This window comes from Ochotona curzoniae, unplaced genomic scaffold (assembly GCF_017591425.1).
Source record: "Ochotona curzoniae isolate NIBS_2020 unplaced genomic scaffold, NIBS_Ocur_1.0 contig_1014, whole genome shotgun sequence".
NCBI lineage: Eukaryota > Metazoa > Chordata > Mammalia > Lagomorpha > Ochotonidae > Ochotona > Ochotona curzoniae.
Window position 1 is genome coordinate 41,576,644 of NW_024464920.1, and position 26,292 is coordinate 41,602,935.

General features: G+C 43.4%; 1 long non-coding RNA gene across 1 annotated transcript; it reads right to left on the minus strand.

The window, feature by feature from the left end:
- Positions 1-5,254: 5,254 nt before the first annotated feature.
- On the minus strand, positions 5,255-16,728 carry LOC121163405. Its single transcript, XR_005884876.1, has 3 exons — positions 16,581-16,728; positions 7,139-7,250; positions 5,255-5,507 (listed from the first exon to the last, which is right to left on the minus strand). It is a non-coding gene; the product is annotated as an uncharacterized LOC121163405 (long non-coding RNA).
- Positions 16,729-26,292: the final 9,564 nt, after the last annotated feature.

Below are 26,292 nucleotides of genomic sequence, written 5' to 3' on the forward strand. Positions count from 1 at the left end.
AGAACATAGGAAGCAGAGACACTACAGTGTGAGTTGAGGACAGAGGAGGTCCTGAGATTTCTTGCTTCATCATCCACAGAGAAATCGATGGAGAGGGCTGAAGGACAAGGATGGGGCATTATGTAGAAAGACATCTTTGCTGTTTTCATCAAATGGTAAACTATGAACATTAGAGAGGGGTGAAGAGAAAAGCACATAAGAAAGGACCAGAGGCTGGTGAGCCCAGCACCCGGGAGCTCCATGAGGGCCCGAGCCATTGCCTGCAAGCCACCTGCTCCTCTTGATAAGAAATGAGTACAGTTCATATGGAGAGAAAGCATGTGAACTTCTCATTACTTTCCACAACATTCTACCACCTGTCCCACCATTTCTGTTGTATTTTCCAGCTGAAAAGTCTCTTGGAATGCTCCAAGATTCTGCTGATCCATCAGAAGACATGCTACTTTTTAATGGCCCAAGACCCTTTCAAATTCCCCAAGGAAGCATGGATAAGGAAGGGGTGCTCTTGACATTCAATTGATACTCAATGGGACCAGAAAATGCAGAAGAAAAATTCTCCAATGCTTAACACTTAGATTAGGCTGCACACTAATGAGAGGCATCCCAGCTCCATTAGAGTCCATCTGAAAAAGGACTTCTGTTCTTCAAAGTGTTGGAGAAGGATTCTAGTATTAGCTCAAGTGTGGAAAGTACTGGCAAATTGTCCCTTCCATCTTTATAGTAAGAAAAAAGCTGAACAAACCAACCACCAGTGACTTTCCTTAGGCAAGTCACAGAGATCAGGCTTTAAGGGAAGCCACCATCTTGACATCTGGAACATGTTCAAGGGAGCCCAGAGTCAAAAGAAAGGGGGCACAAAACAAGGACTCTACAGAAATGTGAGGTTCCAATACCTTCAGTTATAGCAAATGTTAAACACAGCCCAATTTGTAATCAAATTAACATACAAGCTCTCACACTTGTGGCCACATACCTTAGTTTCTGTTACCTGATACAATCTATGGAATTATCCTAAAAACTACACAACATGCCAAGAGCAGGGGAGAGCAGTATGAATAGCCAAACTACACATCAGAACCAGACCCATGTAAAGCACAGATCTTGGGGTTGTCAGTGAGGCGATTAAGGCCAACAGCAGCAAGGAGCTGTCACATGAATCATGGCTGCCCTTGATCTCATCTAATGAAAGTGGAAGTTGTGTGGTCTTCATCAGGAAATACCACACTCTGGTCCACATTAAGAAACATATCACCTTTACCATTACTGAAGGGCATCTTACAAAGTAATTGACCAATGCTCTTCAAAACTATTAAGGTCATCAAAAACAAATTCTAAGAAACAGTCGGGAGGAACCTAAGGAAATGTGACTATGAGAGTAATGTGATACATTGGATGAGATCCTGAAGCAGAAACAGGACGTTAAATAGAAACTAAGGAAGTCCAAATAAACCACCAACTTTGGTTCACAATAATTTATGAACATCGGCTCATTAGTAACAACAAGACCACTCTACCAATGGGAGGTGTGAGAAGTAGTGGGAACCGGATGCGAACTCTGTGAGAAATCTCTGTATGGGTCTTTCCAATTTTTCTCTAACTCCAAAACTGTTCTGAATGTCAAGTTTATTCAAAGAAATTTAAAAATTGACAATGTCTTTGCTAGTGATCATCAATTAAGGCATTTGCAGCTCTGAGAAACCATGCTTTTGTTTCGCTTTGTTCTGTTTTGACTTCAGTCTAGGGATTTCAGAGGCTTCGTTCAGTAGGTGTTGAGATGCCTGCATTGCCTATGAGAACATAGGGGTTCAGTGCCTGGGCTCAGTTCATGACTCCAGTTTCCCAGCAGTGCAGACTCTGAGAGGCAGCAGTGATGGCCCAAGGGAGTGGTCCTTACCCCCGACGTGGGAGTCTTGAATTGGGATCCCAGCTCCTTGCTCTAGCATCAGCTGTTGTAGCATTTAAGGAGTGACCCAATGAAAGGGAGATGTCTGTCTTTGCCTCTGTTCTCTCAAATAAACAAAATTCTCTCTTTCTCTCTCTCTCTTTCACACACACACACACACACACACACACAGCAGGAACGGAAAGGCTGTCAAAGTTAAATCTCAAGAGACAGATAATATTGGTGGTAAATAGTATAGTCTCAACCATGTTTTAGCTGAGTGACCTTAGCTACGCAACTCTGTCTCAATTTCTTATTTGTCAAATATAGATAAAAATAAAAGTACCTAGTTTATAAGATTGATATTAGGATTAAGTAAATTAGTATGAGGGTATTTCAAAGAAGTTCCTGGAAAAATATAATTAAAAGATAAATGTATTTTGGTGCAATACATTCTGAAATCTATCTAGTCTTTTAGGGAGTTAATTCAAAAGGCATTTTATGAAAAGCATTATGCATGAATTTTTTTTCTTCAGCAACTTTTAATTATAAAAACCTTAAAAAATGAAAAATCTCAAGGCAACAGTCTGGCAGTACAAAAATATACAACTGGAAGCGATTACTACCTATGCCTCTCTGTAGATTACTACAATGCCTCTCAACTACATCTGACAACTTTTTCCAAGTCCACATCCTAAAAATAAAAGCATATTTAGAATAATAAGCCAGTATGGCCAGAACTAGAACTCTTCCAAAATCTAGCTGAACATTCTGGAAAGCTGACCCAAGAATCCCAAAACCTAGCTGTTTCAAACATCTCGATGGTCAATGTCAAATTATGCAGCACTGTACTAAAACAGACCACAGCTCTACAACAAAAGCTACCAGGATTTCTCATCCAGTTTATGGGCTGAGTGCAAACCACAACTGATTGCAGTCTAACAGGTGGAGGTGCCATCTACAGATCCCACATTTTACCATAATTGGCAAGAACCTCAGGTGTATAAACGATAGCAAAGGGCCAGCTCCAGGTCTTCACTACTTTATCTAATTGCTTTCAACATCTTAAGATGCTTTTAACTTTGTAAGAAGCAATAACAATAAAACTGAGAGCCATGACAAATATTCTCAAAAAGCTCCTTAATGTTTACTTATCACTAAGTGATCTCCAGTGGACACCTGTAATCGTCACATACAAGGCATGGATTTTAAACCTTTTTTTGCATCACAATAGATTTATTTTTAATTCCATTTTCAGATTAAAAAAAATATCCTTGTGTTTGTGTGGTGCTTATACAGTGTCTGGGGCATGGTACGTATTTTGTCTGTCTCTGTGAAATAAATGAAGGACAGTCATTTGAAAGTATCAAGCAGTGTTTGGGGGAAGCAATAGCATCTATGGTCAGCATAGGAGCCTTTTTCTGTTAAAACACCATGAGTAACATGGGGCTGGGCATTTGACCTAGTGGTTAGCATGCTCATGTCCCAAATTAGAGTGCATGGGTTCAAGTCCCAGGAGTACTAGCTGTACTCCTGAGTCTAGCTTCCTGCTTAGGCACACCTTGGAAAGCAGCTGATGACAGTTAAAGTAATTGGGCCCTCACCGTTGATATGTGAGCATGGAGTTCCAGGCTCCCAGCTTTGCTCCCTGGCTCTGACTCTACTGCAAAGCATTTGGGAAATGAACCAGTGGATATGAACCCTTTTTTTTTTTTTTTTTGGTCTCAATGCCTCTCAAGAAAACAAAATAAAACATAAAGCAAAAACAAATCCACATGATCATCCTGCATGTTTATTTATTACTAAGTAAGCAAATTTTATTTATCTGGCATTGTCATGATAATAGTTGCACTTGCATATAACGAACCTAAACACCAATAGCACACAATGTTGGTTTTTTTTGTTTTGTTTTGACAACGAAGAGCGCGTTGAGGCCAAACTGAACTTATTTGGACTGTCCATGGCTTTGTGCATCTCCAAAATGTCTTCCTTTCCCTGGTTCAAGTGGATCCTGCAATGGGAATGAAGTTACTGCCGGAACACAGATTCTCAGGCTTACTCTCTCGGAAAGCAGCAGCGGAGCCTTTTCAGGAAGCTGTCCCCGTCTTCCCCACAGCCATCACCCACATCCTTCCCCAGCCTCGGAGCCCTGGGAATGAAGTGTCACACCTGGTGAACGTGCATGGGTTATGTTCTGATGATGTGTGCACTCTCAGGAAGTTGGAAATGAACAGCCAGGCAGGACTAGACTCCTTCTGACTTCTCTTTGTGTCGAATTTGCTGCTGCTTCTAAGGCTGTTTTTTCCAACCATGAGCCTCAGCCGAGAATCTTCTGTTTTCACGTCCCAAAGTCTTTTTAAAAGTTGAAGGTGTAGTCCTGGTGTCTGGAGAGCAATGCGGATGTTCCTGGTGGGTAAAGCTATCCAGAGGAAAATTAAAAAGTCTCCAGCAAGTCATGAGACCAGACTATTGGGTGTCTCATATCCTGGCTGCAAACGCAGAAGCCGCAGAGTTCAGCAAGGCTCTCAAGAAAGGCAGAACTGTTGGAGTAGCTGACAGTTGCCCATGGTGACTTAGGTCCCAAAGCCTATTTGGATGTGTGAGGTTTAGTATTTCCGAATATCAGTCTCATTACTTATTGTCAGACTTGATGTGGCCAATATGGCTGATGTGTGAACTTCAGAGGAATGCTACAGCAACCTACTGCTTAATTAGATATCATTCCACCCCCTCTTTTCTTATGACTATCAGTGAGTTATGAACTAAATTCACAAACAAGTGTACTGGCTGCTCTATCGTATCTATCCCTATCTCTTACTTCCCATGTATTTTTCTTAGGTTAAAGCAATTCTTGCATTATTAAAGACTTTTAATTTTTCTGTGTTCAGTCTCAATGCTGTCCCCAACCTGAACAATTGGTCCTATAGCTTCCACAGGAACACATTAAAGATACATCAGTCTTATATCTTGACATTTTGTTTGTGTAATTAGTATGCCCGACACATTTCAAGGTATATGAAGATATAGACAGATCTCTGAGTGAAGCAACGAAGCAATGAAGCAATGAGATTGAAACTGGGAGACAAGTGCTCGGTTGTCACACATAAGAAAGGGGAAGAGACAATAGAAGGTGCATGTGGGAGGCAGGAGTCCAGTTTTGTACATTTCATATAAATGGGACTTCCCTTTGCATGGGTATATGATGTCTTGTTTGGGTATATAGTATCTTCTTTGCCTATTTGTCAGGAGATAGGATTTGTGCTGTCATTGCCTTTGGTCTGTGATAATGTTACAGCAAGCCTTATGTGCAGGCTTTTGTGTTAAACATTTATAACATGTTTTTTATTTCTCTTGGAAATATGGGTAGGAGTGAAATGCTCAAATTATAACTCTATGTTTAACTTCTTAAGGAGCTCCCAGAAGCAGTTGCCAGTGCCAAGGATCAAAAGTCATCAAGAGCCATTAGCCAAACCAAGGAACAGAAGTCTTCAGTCAAATTTGAGGCTGAGGTAAGCTTTGTGATTTCTGGGTTTCTCGGAGTGTCCACTGTAGACTTCATGGGAGAGATTGTCCAATGTCATTTTCCCACAGTTGTATCTCTATCTTCCTTTTATGCAAACAAACACTGGTATCAGAGAACAGTGAAGAGGGAACTCTGTGGTGAGCCAGTAAAGAAAGGACGTCAGAAAAACAGCTATAGGCCCCAGAAAGGCAAATCGTAATCATCATGAAAAGGGTTTTTTAGGGTGTGGCTAGTGGCAGATATTGTGATTTTTGGTAATTTCAGGGAAGATTTGGTAGAAGAATCCAGATTGCAGAGAAAGTCAACAGAGGGCAGGGAGTGCAAAGGTGGTTCATTTGTTTGGAAATTTGCAGTGATGGGGGAAAAAAAAGGAGCTATCCCTTATCTTTAGGTTAGAGGGGACTTGAGCAGATCTATGAAGGCAAGAAGCTGAAGTGTTTAGATGCAGTTCAGATAAGAAGATGGGGGGAAGATGGGGGAAGCCAGGCATTTAAAAAGCTGAAGAAGGGATGGCTTCATGACCAGGGCTGGCCAGGGAGCTGAGAGATAAGGGACAAGAATGATGGGGTTGGGGAGATATGCTCTGAGAGTCTGATCACACCTCCAGAATTTTCTACTGATTATAGTCAGAAGTCATAAGGACATGCTAGGACACCAGCTGTTCTCCCTCCCATCCTCCCTCCCATGCTCTTCCCCAACACATGATCTGCAGGCAGGGGGTGGGGGGGTCACCTCAGGGCTCTCACTCCGACCCCATGCCGTCCTCACAGCATTTTAAGTGCCAAGGCTCTACAGATCCCCAGGGCACTAGCAGCCTTTTCGCCTGCCTTACCCATTCAAGGAACACTGCAGTCTGGAGCCAAATCTTCAGAGTGAGTTGTTGAGATTGCTGACTTGCTCTGAGCATTCGCTGTGGCTTACTTGTGGAAGTGGGCTATCACTGAGTGGTAAATGTGAGTTCCTGAGCTGCCCTCCACTCGGGGGAGCCTGCTCTACAGCACTTCACCTTGCTTCATCCTTAGCCAATCTATTCTACGTGGCATGTGTTCCCTTTACAACCTCCAAAGTCTTCCTAACAGAAAAGCCAGGAAATAGTTCATTGTTTCTTAAGAGCGGAAGCGATAGTGCTGACTTTCGGTAAGGCTTTGTCATTCCAGTTAATAGCCTGGGTTTATAAAGCTTGGCGGGGCTTTCTTTGGAGGAGAAGGAAACCCCCATTGCATGCACTCACACTTGTTGCAGCCCCTGGTTGATATCAGAGGCATTTTAATCAAATCCAGCCTAGAGAGGCAGCTTTTGTTACACTCCCAACTGATAATTAGCTACAAAAGTTTGACAGTCTCAGAAAAAAATGCTTGGCATGACTACATGCACTTTAGGATCCAGATTACAAGGTATTTTGGGGGTGGGGGTGGGGAAGCTGTACTGTCAAGTAAAAGGAGACCCTTTGCTGTGGAATACCAGGACACCACCTGAGCTCCAACAGGGCCCCGCTTCTGAGCAGTGCACCTGCAGTAGGCTCAGCGGAGCCTGCAGAGAATGTGGAACAGGCTCAGGCTCCCTTGCAGATCTGAATGTGGCCCTACACAGACTGCCCACAACACAACATACCTTGGCCTCCATATCTCCCTCCACTTCCATAGCATGTTTGTCTTTGCCCAAGATGTTTGCACCCAAGGAGAGTCTTATGTTTTCATGGCAACTGGCTGGAGATGCAAGACAGGTGCTCTTACCTGAGGCTCTTCGGCCTTGGGGTTTTCAAGTCATACAGTGAGGCTGGATAGGAGGAAGAGGCTTCCTGGTTTCTTGGCAATATTATCTGGGAATTTACCTACCAAATTACACCTAGGGGACAGAGGTTAAAAATCAAAAGCTCTGAGAAAGTGCATTTTGTCTAGTGGTTAAGACAGTGGCATCCCACACCCCTGGGAGGCAACAGTAATGGCTCTAGTAATTGTATTGCTGCCACCCACATAGGAGACATGAATTGGGTTCCTGGTTCCTGGGTTTAATCCTTGCTCAGTCCTGGACACTGAGTGTGTTTGAGAAGTGAATCGATAGATGGGATCTCTCTCTCTCTCTCTCGTCTTCTGGCTTCTAAAATTTAAAGCAAATTTAAACAATAATAGCCCCCTTTTGAGATTCTATTCTGGTAAACCCACTGTGAGTTGAAAGTATCCAGAGTGAAACATGCATTAAATCTTTCTAACCTATTGAATATCACAGTTCAGTAATAGTCCATGGCAGAGCACTGCCAGTGTTTACTGAGATGTTCACCTATTTCCACCACCCAGTGTTGGAGACAGCATCTTACCCCATATCCATAGCCCAGGAAAAGATCAAGTCTGTTGTACAATTTTGCTTTTGAAACAATGTATTCATTAATTTGAAAGGCAGAGCCACAGAGAGAGGAAGAGACAGAGATATCTTCCACCAACAGGCTCATTTCCCATATGGCTACAACAGCTGGAGCTGGGCCAGTCCAAAGCCAGATGCTGGGGCTTCCTCTGGATCTCCCACATGGGTACAGGGGCCTAGGGTTTGGGGACATCCTCCACTGCCCTTCCCAGCAGACTAGCAGGAAGCGGAATCATAAGTGGAGCAGGTGGGACTTGAACCAGCATCTACATGGGATGCCAGTGCCACAAGCAACAGCTTCACCTGCTACACCACAACACTAACCTCTGAAGTCTGTTCTACCCTAATACATATAATTTTTTGTACCATTGTGAAGTCAAAAACTTGTTAAGCCCAAAACTTGTTAAGTCCAGCCATCTATAGTTGGGGACATTCTGGATTGTTTGGGGACTCAATATCAGGATTCTTGATATATGCTTAGTGAAGTCTACAGGCCGTAGTAGCTGCTCAAAAGCCATGCGTTCATGAATGCTTGTCAACAACTTAACCTGTTGTTTACCTAACTCGGTAGAATCTGTACAGCTCACTAACCATCATGAGAAATAATGCAGGGATATAGGGCCATTGTAGTTCTTTAGCTTAACATGGTTGAATGAAGAAAGCTATGTATCACACTTTTTGTTAAAAAAAAATTGTTTATTTGAAAGGCAGAAGTACCCAGGGTGGGGGTGGAGATCTTTCATTCACGGATCCACTGCCCAAATGACCACAGTGGCTGGTAGTGAGCCAGGCTGAAGTCAGGAGCCTCTTCCAGGTTTCCTACATGGATCTTAAAGCCCAAGTATTTGGGCCATCTTTGACTGCTTTCCAAAGCACATTAGCAAGCTGGAATGGAAGTGGTGTTGCTAGGACACAAACAAGCACCCATACCTACTACACCACAATGATGTCCCCTGTTTATGGCATTTTAATTCCTTTTATACATGTATCACACCTTGAAAGCAATTTCAAAAGTATTATTTTCAGGTTCAAAACAATAGCCTAGTGGCTAAAACCTCATCTTGCATTCATCGAGATTCCATATGGACACTGGCTCATGTCCCAGCTACTCTACTTCCTGAGTAGTTCCCTACATGTGGTCTAGGAAAGCAGTAGAGAATGGCCCAAAGCTTAGGGCCCTGCACCCGTGTGGGAGACCCAGAAGAAGCTCCTGGCTCCTGTCTTCTGATTGGCTCAGCTCTGGCCCTAATGGCCACTTGGTGAGTGAGCCAGTGAATGGAAGATCTTCCTCTCTAATTCTCCTTCTCTCTGTAAATCTGACTTTCCAATAAAAAAATATTAATTTCATTTCTTCCTCTTGAAACTCTATGAGCTAGATGATGTTTAGTGCTGTCACCCCATTTTACAGATAAGACAAAGGTCCAGAGAAATTTCAGCAGTTTTGCTTGACTCACACATATAGTAAATGAAGAGGCAAAACTTTGTAAGTTTACTAATGCCAAACTGTCTACATTTTCTGCAGTTCAGAAGCAAAGAATGCTGTCTCCAAGGTTCTCTCTTTAATGTAGCTAGCTTAAAAATAAGTTTTTATTTATTTTTTTTGCAAAAACAAAATCCATGACTCAATGCCCATACAAGCTTTCAGTCTAGAATCCAGACCATTAAGTGTGCAGGGCAGGCTTTGAAAGTGACCTCATAAAAAACACAAAGTTGAAATGTCTCTAAGGATTTTAGCTAAGTAAACTGATTCTAATGGGGAAAATAAAATCTTTTCCCAGAGTTTCACAGGAGTGGAAACGGAAGAGTGAGAGCTTGTGAGAAATAACAGATACTTAAAACAAAAATCTGAATCATAATAGAAGAGTAGTCGAAGTAGAAGTATTTTATAAAAGTAAACAGGTAAAATTGGTATGGCATTTGGAATAATTTTTAGAATCATGTAATTTTAGGTCTGAAGGGGGCCAGAAAAGTCACCCAAAACTCCTTTCTTTTATAAAAATGAACAACATTTTGAATCAAAATCAGAACTAGCTAAATAATTTGTAGACCTCAATGTGAAACAAAAAAGCTCCTAGGTTGAAAATGATCAAGAAATTCAAGTTAGCAATAGCAAATGCTGGACCCAACTTGGGATTTGTTGAAGGATAGGGCCTCAGGTAACTGTACAGGTCGCATACCTATGAAGCCAGTCCTGGCCATAATCTTACATTCACATGGCACTTTCATAGATTTCTGAGTTCCATAACACCTCAGTGGAATAGAATTGTTTTCTTTGAAAAAAAAAATGTCCATGCAAGAACGAACTTATCAAACATGACATTCTCATTGATCAAATGACTCTCTGTTCTGTTAAGCATCAAGTTATTACCTGTTGATATCAGATTAAATAGGAAGCGGTTCATTTACTCATGCAGGTTCCTTCTTTGGCACCTGCCGTGAGCACTAGGACTCTGTTGAGTATTTCAGACATCACAATAACTCCACTGAAGAATACGAATTAACCCTGTTCCCAAAGCACCAGTGAGCAAAAGGAGAACCAGAGAAATGAAGTTAGACACTCAAGGTCACAGATTAGTTGGTGAAATAACTGGAATTTGTATATAGGTTGATTAATTATTATTTTATGATATCTTTTTAAAGTAAGTATTAAGGGGAGGAGAAAAATTTGCCATAGCAATCAAGACGTTACTTGGAACACCTAAAATCCGTGTGGAGTGCTTAAGTTTTGAGTCCTAGTTCTCCCAATTCCAAAATCCTGCTAATGTGCACCCTGGGAGGCAGCAGGTGATGGCCCAAGAACTTTGGCCCTTGCGACCAACAGTGGAGACCCAGATGGAGTTCTAAGCTCCTACGTTTGGCCTGATCCAGGTCTGGCTACTGCAGGTATTTTGGGGAGAGAACCAGCAGACAGGAAATCTTTGTTTTCTCTTACTCGTTGTTTTCAAATAAACTATAAATGAAAAACTTAAGTAGTATTTTTTTAAAAAGCATTGTTCTCTAAGAATCAAGTATGAATTACAAGTTGTCTCCCCAGGAAATTAAGGCCACATCAACGAGCAAGTCACTATTGTCCCTTTCTCTCTCTCCTGCCACAGTCTCCAGGATAGACCTGCAGAAAAAGCATGAGCATCTCATGCATTTAGAGAACTGTCCTAGTAACTGAATTAAATGTCACTAATGGATCTAAGTTCCACACCCAGGACAGAGACACTGGATGATTGCTCTGGAAACAAGGGCTCTCCCCACCTTCTAGCAAGTTGGGAAAGTCAAGTGGCTATTTCTGGCCAAAGGACAACAGACAGAAGTAACATCCTCTCTAGGTGAAGGTAGTGAAAAGCTTCATTAGAAGTCTGTGGGTCCTGTTCTCAACTCAGGGATCCCAGAAGCCATGTGTGGAGATACCTGAATCACAGGGGGGACCGTAGCAGGCCGCTGAGTACTGCTTGGGAGGGAGTCATGGGATTTGTGGTGGGCAAAATAGATGTTCGTGGGCGAGTCACTGAGATCTGGGAGTTGGTCATTGCAATGAAGTCTACTCTCATGCTAGCTGCTACTATACTCCTGTCCACAGGAGTCCCTGCATCCTGTTGCATTTCCTGACTCTGACTATAATTAACATTCATAAAGGCTTTCACAATTCTTTCTGCTGCTTTTGGTTTCTCCTGAAAGCTTATGATAGCAATCCAGGGTAGGTTATTTTCAAAATCTGAGGCCTCAGTCCATTTGATGTTGCATTGAAGGCAAGATGTGACCTGAAAAGTTCAAGAACATCTCAGAGTCAGAGTCTTTGGTAGCTATACGGCCTCTCTAACCAAGTGCAACCAGGAATACAGGGCTTAAACACTGAAATGATAGGCAGCCTGTTGTCATCTTATTAACACAGGCGCAATTCACTCATAGAAGACAGTAGAAATACAGCTACTAGATGGCAAGGAGTAGGATGAGGATATTCAAGGGCCACTTAGCCTCTGGAGGACTAAGTCTGAATTTTTCTTTCTTTTCTCAGAATCCACTTGTGGCATACTGAAGTCTATACTGAAGTTTGTGATGTAGTAACAGTATACTCCAAGCATTGTAACTACAGAAAATATTGAGTCAATACATATTAATTAGCTTGACTGAATCATTTGCTTTGTAAGACAAAATAGTGATTATTTTGTATGGCCCAAGTATATGAAACTGTGATTTATTAACAAAACCTCCAACAATCTGAAAATAAAACAAAAACCCCATTGGGAAGCCAGGAGTGGAGTTGTTGTTCAGACTTCTTTTCCTAGGTCCAGATGTCCCCATCTATGCTCTGCCACCAGCCAGGCTTAGTTCTGGAAGACTCCCCCATGTGGGGGAGCAGACTTTCCCAGAAGCCATGGATTGTCCTGGTCCCTCTAGCTTAGAGCCCAGAGTGATCCTCAGAGGACACTGATTGGCCCTGCTTGGTGGTGTTGGACCAATCACTGCATCAGGCAAATCTGCAGGCTCTGATCAGGTGTGGAGTGTGGTGGTAGAGCAGGGCCCCCCATGCAGGACTGACATCACCATTAGCATCATGTTTAGTAGGGAGGAGATTTTTCCCTCCATCTCCCCGCCCTGCTCCGCCACCAAGTGGACAAACACCACCCTTATTTTCTACATCCTTGCTAGTCATTCACAAAGCAGAGCTGTGAGTCCAGGCTGCATTTCAATCTCGCTGCCATATACAGTGTCTCTCATGTCCTTAACTGAGTGGGGGAAAAGCTTGAATGATACATCACAGTGAGGGGGCGGGCCAGGAAGACAGAAATAATTTCGGGAAGGCCAAATGCCCACTCCCCAAAAAAGGAATGGGCAGACAAAGCAGGAGGAGCAAGTGGGTGAGAGCCTATGGGAGAATATAAAGCAAAGACTGAGAAAAGCACCAAGGTCCCAGCCTAAGCCTCAATCTTCTCCCTTCCAGAAGCTGCTGCTATTTTTTTCCCCAGAAAGCTCTTGCCCCTCTCTGTCAGGAAGAAACTCAGGCTGAGTGCTCCATTAATCTTTCAGAAGGCTCCTTTGGCTCTTTTGGGCAGAGCTGGGGCTGTTTGGCCTGGCTCCCTTGTGTCCATTTTCCATCCTGAAGGCAGTGGAACTTGGCACACCAAGCCAGTGTAACTGCAGGACTCCTGGCTGTCATGGTGGCAGCTTGGTGTTACCTGGGAGCCAGCTGCCAGCTCTGCCTCTGAAGGGTTTTCATACTTTGTTCTGAGCCAGGCTCTGTCTTACCACATTGGTGTTTTTAAAAAATATTTATTTTTATTATAAAGGCAGATTTACAGAGAGAAGGAGAGACAGATCTTCCATCCATTATTTCACTCCTCAAATAACCACAATGGCTGCAGCTAAGCCTTTCTGTAGCCAGGGGCCAGGAGCTTCCTCTGGGTGTCTCATGTGGGTGCAGGGTGCTAAGGATGTGGGCCATCCTCCGTTGCTTTTCCAGGCAATAGGCAGAGAGCTAAATCAGAAGTGAAGCAACTGAGGCGTGAACTGGCACCCATATGGGGTGCCAGCACTTCAAGGTGGAGGATTAGCCTATTGAGTCACAGCAGTGGCCCTGGCATATACTTCTTGCTCAGGCCCATTTGCTGTATGAGAAATCCAGAAGCAAAAAGTAAACCTAGAGTTTGAAACACCACGAGCCCCTCAGGCAGGCTCAGTGAACTTGGCACGAGAGAGGGAGTAGTTGAGGTACAAGCAAATTCTACCAGCCTGCAGAGCTAATGTCGAGGTAGAGTGGACGGAAGGTAGACAGGTGCATTACAGAGTGAGGTGGTGTAAACAAACCAGGTACAACATGTCTCACATCTGTAAGATGCTGTCTTAGTGAAAGCCTCCATGCGGCAAGCCCTGCAGTAGGTAGTAGAGCAGTAGTAGGCATGACTAAGAATGGACTGTGGGCAGGCATACGTTTTCCCTACTCTGGGTGTCCCTCCCCATGTAACCATTAAGAGCAACAGTATCATAATTGCAAAGTAGAGGAATTTCAAAGTAGAGGAATAAATAGAGCACAGAAATGAGGGTAGGATTTATGTGAGAAAAAATGAATGTATAGTTACGTGTGAGTGTGGGCAACACCACATGGAGAGACAGCTGTCAGGCATGGGCTCGATAACTGTCTATAAGAGAGAGAGAGAGATGAGAACAAAGAAGGACCCAAAAGCATATAACCATAGTCTGGAAACCCCCAAAAAGCAAAAAGGGTGCTACCACATGCGTCAGTCCCTTTTACGAGATTAGGGGATATTGCTGTAACTGAAGAAGCAAAAGGAGTGGGTTTGATGTGTGTGAAGCTTCCTGGGAGTTTCATGATGTCTCCGCATGGTGTTTAGCTTCCACGTGGCCAACATGGTATCTGTTCTTCCTTGGTTGCTTAATGAAACACAGGTGGATCATGGCAAACCAGTTGTAAGGGATTGGGGTTACAATGCAGAACTATGCAGAAATCATGAAAAAATGATTGCAGCTCAATGTAGCCTCCCTAATTTCCTGCCTACTTCCCCAGTGTCAGAAATAGTCCAGCTGGTCATCCAAACTCTCTGAGCACTCAAGTCTCTTGATGTTGAGGAATGGTAGTTTTGTTAATTTAAAAATAGCCGCACACAGTAGCTTCACAGAGACCCTCACTTGGCTTGTCTACACTCACTTTGGAGGTGGGTTGCCAATGGAGAAACCTGCTGTTCTGGAATGAATTGTGTTCCTCTTTCCCAAATGTGCTGTTATACTAACCCCGGTTAGTTGAGCATGTAACCTGGCTCTAAAGATATAGAGTCTTTAAAGAGGTAATCAGGGCAAAATGAGGTCATTAGGGTGGGCTCCGGTGGCTGATGGGAATTCGGGCATAGACATGCACCAGATGCTGTTGGTTGGGAAAGAGACCACCTGAAGGCACAGGGTCAAGCTGAGAAGAAATGCTAAGGAAGAAATGAACTCTGCTAACACCTTAATCTTGGACTATTTCCCTTCAGAACTGTAAGACTGAAACTACACACTCAATGATATTTGTTATGGAAATGCCAGCAAATTACTCACATCCCCACTCTGGCTGGTTGATAGGCCAAGCCCAGGTAAAGCTGTAAGGTTTAGGCCAGCAGGTGCTCTTCCACCACCCAGTCCCTTCACATTCCATGGGGAAGATTGCTGTGCTCTAGTATTGTCTAGACTAAATTAATAGTCCTTTAGTGTTATTTCCCTTCACCTCTTGGTTTTTAGTTGTTAACGAAATTGGTAGGACTTGCTTTTTCTTTCCCTTGTCAACTCTAGATTAGACTGTAGCTGTCAGATAACAGAAAGTGTTACAGTGGCAACAAGGAACCCTCAGTCTCACTGGCTTAACAAACCAGCAGTGACACCTTTCCCATATTCTGTTATCAGTTGCCAAGGCAGGACATGGCATGTATAGACCCAACACATCTCAGCAGGGCTGTATCTGTTCATCCTAACCACATAGTCCCCACCCAGATCGTGAGGTCACATGATCACCACAGAGGCAGGAAAGAAACATGGTCCCCTCCCTGCTAGCAGAAAAGCTTCTCCCTAGGACTGGTACATATCACTTCCACTCCTATTTTACCAGCCAAGCAAGTCATCTGATCATGGCTAACGTTGAAGAGAGTAGAACAATGGATTCCTGTCTGGTGTTCAGAAGGAGGGAATCTAGAAATTAACATAATGTCTACCTTATTGACCATCATTCTCTGCTTCTGAGGAATTAGTTACCATTTATAGTGGAAGAATGACTGATTGTAACCTGGTTGTCATTCCTCTGTCAGGAAGTTGTGTTTTTGTGCATGTGTGTGTGTCAGCATCACAGGAAGTGCCTTAGATGAACAAGTTACTCCTCTAAGAATTGAGGCCTTAGGAAGGGAAACCATGGCCATGGTCATACTCTTGGGGTAAACAAATGCTTGCTTAAGCACCTTTGCATGCACTCTGGGCAGCTGTTCCCTAAACTCTTCAGCCTACCTGCTCTCCCACCACCAAATGACAATCACTGTGCCAACCCAAACAGCTGCACAGATTGTCAACCTAAAGTAGTGTAGAAATATGGTTCCCTTTGACTTTTCATGATGTACGAATAGGTGATTTATGGGCAGGGGAAAGTGTTTTTGAAACAAAGGAAGGACAACAGGCTTGCAGGTTGGTGATCTAAAAGCAAGTCATGGGCTGTTTGTAGGGTGACCACCATCAGGTGTGGGTGCCCTCTCAGAGATGCTCACAGGTAACTCATTTACCGTTCAGGAAAACAGTAGGGACCTGATGGTCACAAGGACTCTTGATTTTATCCAGACTTCACCCAAGACGCTGTTTTAGCCCAAGCTGCTGGCGCCTGGACAAGAGGAATTTATTTCTGCTGTGAAGACTGCAAGGCTGAGACCACGGTGCCAGCATGGTCAGATTCCTGTGAAGCCCCTTATCTAGGTTATAGATGCATAACTTCTTGTGCATCCTCACATAGCAAAAAAGAGGACCCGGAGCTCTCTGGGGTCTCTTTTACAAATCCCAACCATGAGGGTTACACCTTCCTGATGTCGTCACTTTCTGGAGACCCTAACCCCTTAATATCCATTGCATTGGAAGATTATGACTTCAATGTGCGCATGTAGACAGAACATAAATATTCAGTCTGTTATATCACCCAGCAATTTCTACTGCACCCACTTATCTACTACTTGGAGTGTGGCTGATTGGAGGCAGAAAGAGAGTGAAGGGGAGCAGAGAGTTCAAAAAGAGCTTAGAGAAGGGAGAACTTGAAAGAGGTTTTGTGGGAAATGTTCTCTTCCAGAAGTGCAGATTCCAGCCACTGACCTCCAGATGGGGGCAACCAGGCCACTGGGGAAAAGAAAGATTGGTCTTTTGGATGTCTGGTCTGACCCAAGGACAGGATAGGCAAATCAGGCAGTTCGGAAAGCACCTGCCAGTCGTTGCCAAGGAGGAGCTCCAAAGTGAACCCCAATGCTGCGTCAGTATATTGTTTGTATTTATAGTGTAGTTTCTAAATCTAGCAGCCAAAGCATTCAGAGGAACTCTGAGAATGAAGGCAGGAAATGGACTTGTAAGCAGCATCAAAACTCTGTTGGTTTCCTCTTCCTCTTTCCCACTGACAACATGATTTTTAAAAGGATGAGAAAGCACTTCTTTGCCAGAGTGGTTAAGTGCTCCGGATGTTAGATCACCTGCTCCAAGATTTCAGCTGCTACTTGTAAAATTGTTCCTTCTGAGTTTTTAAGCTGGTCTCAAGCCTCGGTCCCTGAGGCAGACTCGAAGGCTATAAAAATAAGTCCCTGATACAGCTCCCAGGCAGGAAGGCAGATGCTGTAGGCCCAAGTGAGCTTCACAGTTTGAGCTACATGGGCCTTGAGGCTGCCTTTCAGAAATGATGGGGAGACCTGGAGAGACTTCAGGGATGGATCAGGAGCAATGTGTTTTCATCTCTCTTAAGCAACTTACAGGATGCATCCTGAGGAGTGACGGGAAGGGTTTGTTGGACAGTTGCCACTATCACCAGGGACAGGAAGCCAGCTCCCATGTCAGAGCCATCTGGTGGGAGAATATTCCTTGGTTGCCCTCTGCATGGATGGGGCTGGGGCTGAGTGGACAGATGGGCTGTGAAATATGCCCGGGCCCTGTCACACTCTACTTGCAGGTGCACATGTGAGGTATAGAAAGAGGAAGTCCATGTTCTTCAACATGGCAAATTCTCATTTCCCACGTGCAGCTGTAGTTGGAAAGTGCATCAAGGTGGTGTGTAAGAGAGAAATAGGGGAGACAGCTTATTTTGTCTGAGAAGATTTTGTTCCAACTCTGGCCTAACTTTGCCAGAATGGTTTGTATTGGATGCTAAAACACCACTTGGTGGAGATTCCCTCATTTCCTTTGACCTAGGAAGCACAGGTTTGTAGGTGACTGTCCCACGTGGCTACAAGCTTTGAGTACAAGAGAAAGGGGTGGCAGCATGGGGATGGGGCAGTTCTTTCCCCTTAGCGCCGTTCTTTAATAATTAGCAGAGACAGAGAATCCATGTCCATGGTGCAGAAGAGGATTTTCTTCATCTGGAGTGATAGGATTGCTCATTTTAAGTGTCCACTTGAAAGGGCCTTGGGCTGCCTAGATAGCTGTGTCATCATTATTCTGGCTGTTTCCAGGTTAGACTAGCAGGTGGTTGGGCAGGCTGAGTACAGCAGTATCAGTGCACCTTGTCTAATTCACTAAAGGCCTCAACAGGACAAAACTGACTGAATATTCCTTTATTCTCTGCCTGCCTGTCTTCTGGCTGACATCATCAGCTCTCACGGTTCTCAGGACAGGAACTGAGTTGTCAGCTATTCTAGATCTTGACTCTGCTGACTTGCAGGTTCTGGGACTTCTTAGCTTTCATAACCATTTGAGCGTGACCCTAGCTGCAGCTCTAATCCTACCAGTATATCTGGTATGTCTTGCTAATGGGAGCAGTTAGTTCCCAAAGCCTTACCTGTAGATGCTGCCAGCTTTCCAGGTTATAAGTCAATAGGGTGTTGTGCTTCTGATATAAAGGTGAGCTTGAATTCTAGATCTCCCGTTTGTGCTACACCACTTTAGGTACATTACTTGAGCCTTTTTTTTCCCTCATCTGCAGATGAAACTGAAGATCCTTGCTTATGTCATAGTTATGATAATATGAAAGAATATGGGATAATATGAAATAATGTTAATACACTACTTCGTCTCAGGCTCAATAAATGGCAATGCTACCGGTAGGAATAATGCTATTAGCCGAGCTCTTCTGACCACATGAAGACTCCCTCCACCTGCCCTGGCCAGGGTTTAGAAGGCAGAATAGGTGGTAGGGTTTGGGTGGGATCTGTCAGAAGGTCACAGCTAAAAGAGAACGGAATGACACACCCAGATTTTCTGTGTGAGCCAAAGGTCAACCCCAGGGAATCTTAGATAGAAGGCAGGACCCCGTGATGGAATAATAAGTTGTAGAAAAGATTTAGTCTAAGCAGAGGCTGACAGTAACGGGTCCCTAACGCCCAGAAATGCAGCAGAAAGACTCGTGGAGTGGGTAAAGTGCCAGGAGCCCTGGGGAAGTCACTGAGACATTCTGGACAGTAATACAGCCCTCCCCTGTTGATGCTCCTCCTGTCCCCAGGAAGACGGTAAAATTCTTGGGCATCCATCCCTGGCTACAATCTAGAATCCTGTCCTTTTTCAGTCCACATCTTCCATCAAGATTGCTCAGTCCATCTCACCATGCAGTCCTTTAGTGGGTCCAGATCATAGGACTGCCATTTAGTAAATGGCTTTAAATTCAGTCTCTTAAGCCTCCTGTGAACTGTGGCAGAGTGTAAATGTTTCATAGAGTAAAATGAGCAAAGTTCTAGCTGCCTGGATTCCTTCTCCATGGGCTGGAGCTAGCCCAGATGTGGCAAGTAGGAGAGTATTGACTTGGGTTACATTTTATTTTATTAATACTTATTTATATTGGAAAGTGAAATTTACAGAGTGAAGGGGAGACAGGGAGAAAGATCTTCATCTGCTGGTTCACTGCCCAAGTGGCCACAATAGCCAGAGCTGAGCTGATCTGAAGCCAGGAGCCTCCTCTAGGTCTCCCACACAAGTGCAAGGTCTCAAGGCTTTGGGCCATCCTCTGCTGCTTTCCCAGGCCACAAGCAGGGAGCTGGATGGGAAATGGAGCAGCCAGGATATTAACCAGTCCCATATGCGATCCCAACGTGACCAAGGCAAGGACTTTAGCCACTAAGCTACTGTGCTGGGCCTGACTTGGGTTACATTTTAAACAGTATCCACGCTCCGGCACCTGCAGGTTCACCAGCAACCTCTTTTTGCCTTAGATATAGGTAGAAATCTTAGACTATTTTCCCTCCTCCTTCTCCTCAAGAAATCCTTTCATAGGACTCATAAAGAAAGTCTCTGCAGAGCAAAGCACTGTTGCTCCAAACGCAGAGTCCTACAGGAACTTCTAGAGAAGAAACAGTCCAAGGGTTAAGATGTGTGTGTGGGGGGGGAGCACAGCAGGCCTTGTCATCAACTTCATGCTGTAGCCACCACTTTGTCATGTCCTGAAGTCTCATGAATCCGTTTGGAGGATGGATTCACAGAGTATCTGGTCACTTACTTCTCTGCTTAACTTTGTAGAGGCAGACATCAGTCATCGAGAACGTGACCCAAAACCAGTGACGACCACATTGATCACTGTATATGCGAATGGTCCATTTCCGCAGTGACATTACCTTTTGTTCATTTCAGGATAGGTAAAGATTTTTTTTTTTAATTTTCTTTCACCTACAGACACATCTACCATGTTCCAAAACACAGCTGACAAGACATTAAAATTTTCCTGAGTGATGGCGGCAAAGGTAAAAACCCCTGTGTTGGTGATATCCACTGACCAGATGTTACTGATCCAGCTACGGGAACCCTCCAGGTAAGATTTCATCTTTACACGGAACGGCCCGTACTTTTTAAACGTAATGTTTTACTTCTGTTTATGGACCTCACAACTGCTTTGGCATCTTTAAGATCAGTAGCCCTATGGACTGGAGAGTACGATGGGCCAGGATGGAATCCGCTTTTATTCTCAGTGGTCTGAGTGACTCCTGTCTCCTCTGGACCTTCCTTTAATGACCTTTAAAAACCTGGGACGACAACCAAAAAGGCACAGGGAGGAGATAACACAGGTGATCCCAGGAAGCCTCTGTAATCATTGGCTGAACTTAAACAAAGTGAACCAGTTCTTAATCCCAGTGCATTTAAACTCCGGGCTTGCGTTGTTTCACTCTGATGAATTACCACCAAACCCAATCAGATTGACAGAAAATGTTCTTTGGGTGCTTTTCTTCCAAATATCTTTTTTTTTTTCACTTAAAAAAATATAAAACGCATCTGGGACCTATTATATGGTGGTATAGTTTTCAATATATGTTTCTGCTAATGCTTTAGTAAACAGAAATCGCGTGGGTGTTGACATCTCACATACAGTAGCTGCTAGACTGCCCCCAGTGAGGCTCAGTATAGAGGTCAGTGCTGCAGCAGTGACAAAACAGAGAAACAGGGACACTCTAGCCCCAGCTGATCTGAATCACTTTTGTGATTAGGATAATGTTTTTTTTATTCTTTATTTTATGACACAGTTTAATAGGCATTGGGGTTCCCCCCCACCACCATTATTTTCTTCTGCAGACTGTCAATAGGTATCTTTCAAGTATACTCAGAGTCCATTATACTGCCATTGAGGTGTCTGGAAAAAATAAAAATAAAATAGTAAGTATTCATTTCCATGGTGTTGTCAAACTTGTAGCAGGGGTGTCAATGTGATGCTAGAGTGGTACAAAAGATTGTCCAGTATCTTCCTGCAGAAATTAATACTAGTGTATGATCCGTGTGGTTCAAATGGGAGTACGGTACAGACTAGAATCATCGTTACCCATGGGTGATAATAATAACAGTGATAAGAGGGATCTTAACAATCTCACCTGATCACACACAATCAGTCTCTCATGAATGATTAATTAATAGGTTACATCACAAGATCTTGTTGCATGTGGTACAGACAGCTAGGAAGTACAATAAGCTACAATTTACAGATACAAGTTTTAGATTTGGCATATTAAGACCAACATATGATATCTGACCTTTTGGGATTGGCTCATTTCCCTTAGCATCATGGTTTCCAGTTGGGCCCATTTGGCCATGAAGAAATGCATTCCATTTTTTTTTTTCAAATAGCCGAATAGTATTCCATAGAGTAGATGAACCATAGTTTCCTTATCTAGTCTTCTGTTGATGGGCATTTTAGTTGTGATTATTGATTGTGCTGCTGTGAACATAGGGGTGCATGTTGCTTTCTTGTGTAGCAGGTGTTTGGGCTATATTCCTAGAAGTGGTATTGCTGGGTCTTATGGTAGGTGGATTTTTCAGTTGCCCGAGTATTCTCTGTACTGATAGACTACACAGACTGTAAGAACGGCCCCCATACAGAAAACCACCAATACTTGAGGATATGGGGAAAAAGGAACTCTACTCCACTGCAGGTGGGATTAGGGTCCTGTTTTAAAGCACCTCGTATTACATGGAATAAGGAAAGTTGTAAATATGGTGCTCTCATTTCTATCAAAGAAGAGATTACTAGTTGGGAGACCTTCTGATTGTTAATACACGTGCTTTTAAGTCATAGAGCGCTAAGTATACAGAGTGGCATTTGATGGTGGTTTCCTTCGCTTTTCAAATGAGAAGCCTTGGGGCAGGTGAACATGTCTGTAATTCTGTTGACCTTTTCCCAGTGATCAGAGACGACTACCCTTGCACCAGGCATCAAGTTTGCATTCAGGGAAAGAGCTAGGAATAAAGAGGTAGAGCTAGCCACATGTCACCTCTGTCCACTTTTTCCTCAATTAAAAAAATAATAATAAAATCACAACACTTTCCAGAAACACCAGTCTTCCATCCCATGGTCAGAGCTATGCCAGGGGCCACCCTTGTTTACAATGTTTTTCACCTGTTCCAGCCTCTGCAGTAGAGGCAAGAGAGAGAGAGGTGTGAATGCCTGTTGTATTAGCCAATCACCAATGAGTCTTCTTTAAAAAGATTTATTTATTTTTATTGCAAAGCCAGATATACAGAGAGGAGGAGAGATAGAAAGATCTTGCGTCTGCTGATTCACACCCCATGTGACTGCAGTGTCTGGAGCTCAGCCAATTCGAAACCAGGAACCAGGAGCTTCTTCTGGGTCTCCCACATGGAAGCAGGGTCTCAAAGCCTTGGGCTATCCTCAACTGCTTTCCCAGGCCACAAGCAGGGAGCTGGACAGGAAGTGAGGCTCCTGGTATTAAAACTTGCACCCATATGGGATCCCAGCGTGTTCAATGTGAGGATTTTAGCAGCTAGGCCACCACACTGGGCCCACCATGAGTTTTACAGAAGCATTTCTAAGACCCACTGCAAATCCCCCTAAACTAACACTTAAGAAAAACAACAACAATGCAACAATGGTAACAGACTATTGAAAAAAAGAATTTTTACAATTAAGTTCACCCAAGTTTAGATCCTGGTGCAGCCACTTCCTGGAAGAGATGGCCCTGAGCATGTCATTTCTTCCATTTGAACCTCAGTTTCCTCACCTACAACAACTGTTCCCCAAGGTTATTGTGCAGGTCATGTAGAGACTAGAAAGGTCCTTCTTCTAGGGATGACCTCTGTGTACATTATTAAAGATGGTGGTGAATTGAACAGTTTTCTCAAGCATCTAGGCTTTTAGACAGTATTCCAAGAAACTTGGAAGAAACCAGTGAGCCATCAAGTAGTGTCAGAGATAGCTCCACACAACTCAAAGGCCAGACCCCCCAGGCTGTGACATGCCAACCTTGACTTCTAGGGGAGTGAGGGCTTCCTTCACACCAGCCCGTAATTCATAGTCTTGCTGTCTCTTGCTCATCTTGTGTCTCCAGTGTGTAGAATGAATACTATGGTAGGTATTCCCTAACTCAGGGAATGTTAGGAATGAATGAATTTGCTGGAAGGGTAGGCTGGTTGGGAAAAACGAAGTTGTAGTTCAACCAAATATGCTTAGTAAAGACGGTGTTTCTCAGGATCTGTGCAGCAGCTGTTTAGGAACAGATGAGGACTTCTGAGGAAGGGGAAATATACAAGGGAAACGCTGTTTGAGATTCTCGCAAATGGCCGGACTCCTAACCTTGGCTGCTGAGCCCCTTTAACCTCAGTGGTGGTGGATGGAATCTGTTCCTATTCAGTAAGGTAAGATGACTTAGGAAATAATATTTGGAGATTTCAAGCTGGTCACTCAGGCATTGATTGCGACTAGATTTGTCATGTTGTCTAGAGATTGTTGCTAAGCAGAATTTAAAACTTAAATGTACAGATTCCTGAGCTCATTATGATACAGCTGACTAACTAAGTGTCTCCTGATATATTATCTCAGCTAAAAATTGAAAGATGGAGTAGAGATCCTAAGCCTCAAAGGCTGTAGACATCAGAGACATATCAGCTAACAAAGAACATGCCACTTTGTAAGACCTTCCCCAAATGACTCAAAGGTTACTGGTCTCTAGCTTCAACTGCTGATTTAGACTTTACACAGGACGAAGGAATGTGTACCATGAGTGCACAATCAGAAAATCTAGACAGTGGGAAATTCCCCTAACCAATTCTCCAAGGATCTTCACTAGATTGGTTATAAGAAGGGAGGGAAAACAGCACATTAAGGGAGAATAAAAACATTGTGTTTTCAAAAGGGAACAAGAAGACACTCCTGTGGATATAAACTCAAGTTACGGCATTGTTAAGAAATACAAGATAGGGATTATTGTCACAGGATAATCGTTATTTTTGGAGCCAGGCAGTACATACAAGCACTAGAATACCCAGTAACGTAGAACTTGCTCTGAAGGTGAATTTAGTGATTTGCTGTATGTTTGATTTTCCACTTCATCTACTTTATACTGTTTTAATAGGATTTTTTTCTGCCTGTGTTTTATTGTATAGTAATGTTTTAAAATAATACCTGTCTGGCTTCAGAATCTCTTGATCCCATCCTCCAGAGAATTTCACATACTTACATATAAAAAATTAAATAAAACACACAATTGTAAAAAGATTTAAGAGTCCGGAAGTAACAATATATTCTAAAATGAGTGATGCTTCTCTAACTGCCTCTACTGAGAATACTTTTCATAAAATCTTTTCCTTCCTTAAAAATATTTCCAGATTTTGTGCATGCTTATTCTAGACTTGCCAAACTAAACTGCTAGAGATTTCCTTTCCAAAGCCCAATAAGCATGCCATCCACTGTGTCGTGAAAAAGATGCATTAAGTCTTCCAATCCTCCATCTCGTCTTTCCCCTTTAAAGGGGGGAAAAGATGTGTATAAATTTACCCATCTGCATATATTTATGAAAACGATGTGAATTCTTCACTATAACTGTAGAAGCTATATTCAAAAAAGCAGCAGTCTCCGTAAGAAAGTTGCCTTTTTTCAGCAAGAGTTGGAGGGTGACAGAGTTTTGCTGGGAGTTCTAATACATTACAGAATTTTGTTTGACAGCTAACATTTCAAAGTCAAAATGTGAGCCCAATGCAGGGCTTTTAGCAACAGTGAACTCACTGGCTTCTGAGAGGTGACCCCAGGCCTCCTAAGTCTTTTGAAGTTCCCCTTTGCTTTGTCTTCAGATGTCTTGCATAATCAGCCCATTGATGCCTTGTGCTGTCTTGTGAACATGGGTATTTGCTGACAATTCCATGTCAGGGCTGGCCACAAGGAGAAGTTCAGCTCCCTTCGATGGGCGGGGGTGGGGGGGTGGCTGGTCAGGAAGTTCTCAAAAGTTCAGCTCTGTGAACTTTCTGCTGAACCATGGCCCAGTGGGACCATATTGTTTTCAATCCCTATCAGCTAGGGGCTTCAAAGGTTGGGGGCGTCTGTGCCCAGTGACCTGTCTGGCCAGCCTGCCACATCCCTTTCCCATGGGGTGATAGGGGTCAGATGAACAAGCCTCGCAGCCTTTCGCTTCTCAAACCTGAGAGCTAAAACATAGGTGAGAGTCCCCAGGACCAACCAGTTCAGCGGCAGGTTGCATTGGTCCCTGAAGGGTGGTCTGCTTCTGCAAGTTTGATCTTCCGTTAGCACTGATGATGACAATAAGTCTGGCCCAACGCTAAATACACACCAGAGTGTACACTGGTCTTGTTTAAATAGTTACAATGACACTATCAGTAGATATTATCCCCTGTGTACAGATGAGGGCAATTCACCTTTGAACATATGTATGAGTAATGGCAAAACTGGTACCTTAACTCAGGTAGTCCAGGTTCCCGAGTCCATTCCTTTAACTGACCTGCTTGAGCGCCTAAGGCTGGGGAGTAAGCTGATGCACTAAACAGCCATGTAGAGCACTGCTCACTTGCATTCACTGCTCACTGCAAACTTTCATCTTTCCCCTCCTCCTTGTCCTCCTGCTTTTTTCTCTTTTCATTTCTTCCTCGTGTTATTAATTTTACATCTTCTCATTTTTGAATTTTGGCAAGCCATCAGAGACCAAGAATGCAACTATCTAAATTTGCAATGGCTTATTTTACTGACTAGAGACAAAGCAAATGTTTTCAGCAAATACGTTGTTATTCAGATACACAGTAATCTTTAACTGCCCCTAGTGTACTCAGTATATCCAGGATTAAAATCTACTCTGGAAGGAGACAGAATGGATATATGAAATATTAAATAGCACATGATATTTTAAGGAGTCTGCTGATGTCTGCACACTGGGAGGTTGGGTTACACAGGGGATGGGCTTCACTTTTTTCTGGTTCATGGAAGATAGAAGTTCTTTGGATGAGGAGAAAAAAGGAGGCAAGGAACATGCAGAAAGGAATGAAAGGACAGAAGAGAGACGAGGAAAGAGCAGTGGAGATGACATGCAGGGATGGGGCACAAAGGCCAGAAGCTACGAAGGATGAGCCTTTAGGTGACTCCAAGTTGTCCTGAAGTGGAGATACTACTTTAAGATTTTAA